Here is a 2,075-nt window from a genome sequence, read left to right on the forward strand (position 1 = left end):
ATATATTGTGCGTTTTTTTTTTCGAGTTCGTATGTAACCACAAATCCATTTTGATGATTTTGCAAGGCAATTTTACAAAAAAGGTAGAAATTCATGTTTGTTAATTTTCAGTGGTACTAGATGACATAATACATGGGCACCTCTAAGGATTTTATTTTTTGAAATTTCTATCTATTTCTTTTGTACTTTACAAAGCTAAAAAAGGCGATCGGGGGGCGGAGTTGTGTGGGGAGCAACAAAAACTTCTGTAGCGCATGAAACTTATGTGCGCCACAGAAATGTGTATTTTCTGTGGCGCACCATCCCACGTGCGCCACCGAAAGCTTATTTCTGTGCGCACCCAGGGTGGTGTGCCACAGAATGTATTAATTTTGTGGCGCACGTGGTTTTGTGCGCCACAAAAATAGTGAAACCAATGGTTGGGTGTGAGGCTCACCTTATTTCTGTGGCGCATATGATTGAGGTGTGCCAAAAAAATACGCTATTTCTGTGGCGCACACTGGTGCGCGACATAAATAAATTCTTTGGCACGCAAAATCAGTGCGCCACAGAATAGCATCCCAACTATAAGCTTTTTCCTACTAGTGAACTGAATTTTAGTTGAATCAACCAGCAAGCTTAACTTCAGTATGGATTGTCATATTAAGATCTCCTTTAATTCCTTGAGCATAAGTAGAAAATAGCAGATGCTTAGTATTGTATTAAACTACTGGTCAAATAAATACATTTACATGCGCTATAAAACATATGAACATTAACATACTTCACTTTGCAAATTGGTCTCCTTTATAGATATTTAAATGAACTGCCTGCTTATAGATGTTTGCCCCTTGCTCATCCAATGCATGACAATGACAAAGATTTATAGCTATTGAACCTAATTTTTGAAACGGAGCAATTGATTATGGGCAACAGTTATGTGCATCGACGAACCGAAATACAGGATATCAAGCCATTCATTCTCGGATTTCATACTCTCGGGATAAAATTCATGAGCTCATAACACGTCCATCAAAGCACTCTTCGTACCTGCATAGAACCGCCCATTGCCCAAACTGATTAGCACATACTCCCTTCGTCCATAAAACGATGTCTTAGATTTAACTAAATTTGGATCCAGTGTCTAAATACATCCAAATGTAGATAAAGTTAAGACATCCTTTTATGAACAGAGGGAGTACCTTTTTTTAGAACAGGGAAGATTTATCTTGATCAGGACACATACTGAACATTGCAAAGGAAAAAAGTTGGGAGTACTTTGGAGCATAAGAAGCATGGAGGAACAAGAAAAATGGATTTGCAGGAGTATCTCAAACCACAATGTTTTTGAATGTTTTGTATGATTATAATAGATCCAAAATAGTACTCAGGAAGTGCTTTCTCTAGCAGTATATCTATGAGTATTAAGAATAATCACGGTTTAAATAGGATAGTACTCTTATTGCAAATGTATTTTGTATGATTATATTAGACCAAAAACATGTTTCTTCCTATCAAACGGCGGAGAGATCCTGCCTTTCACTTAAAGAAAACAATAAACTGACTTTGCAGATAGTTTTCCTAGCTACTAGCTAGCATTGCCACGAACACACCAATCATTACCACCATAAGAACTTCAAATGCAATACTTCTTACTTGTTAAAAAAAAAATGCAATACTTCTTCCGTTTTCACATCAAATTCTCCTCCTACTAGGAGCAGCAGAGGAAGACGACAATGAGGAAACTTACAGAGGAAGCCGTCCATGATGGCGATGGTGCTGGGGTCGGGGACCTTAGGGTCCCGGTAACAGGGGAATGCCAAAAAGGGAACTGCCAAGCGCTGCTACGGATCCGCCGCCGGTCGGAGAAGAGATCATGTCGTCGCTTTCGCTCCCAGCTCAAGAATTCGATTTTGAGGTTAGATTACTGAGATGGGGGAAGGAGAAGAGGGGTTCGGCGCCGGCGGAGGAGTGGACTGAGAGAAGGGAACTGTGTCGACGCTGGCGGGGGAGTCGACCGGGAGGATTGGGTTCAGCGTCAGATGGGAGACAGAGGAGAACATATGGGAGAAGGACTTGCTCATGGTACAATCCAC

The 2,075-nt window shown here is 40.7% G+C and overlaps 1 long non-coding RNA gene across 1 annotated transcript; it reads right to left on the reverse strand.

The window, feature by feature from the left end:
• Positions 1-623: 623 nt before the first annotated feature.
• On the reverse strand, positions 624-2,075 carry LOC127295132 (uncharacterized). Its single transcript, XR_007847563.2, has 2 exons — positions 1,730-2,075; positions 624-1,029 (listed from the first exon to the last, which is right to left on the reverse strand). It is a non-coding gene; the product is annotated as an uncharacterized lncRNA (long non-coding RNA).

Source organism: Lolium perenne, chromosome 4 (assembly GCF_019359855.2).
Source record: "Lolium perenne isolate Kyuss_39 chromosome 4, Kyuss_2.0, whole genome shotgun sequence".
Classification (NCBI taxonomy): Eukaryota; Viridiplantae; Streptophyta; class Magnoliopsida; order Poales; family Poaceae; genus Lolium; species Lolium perenne.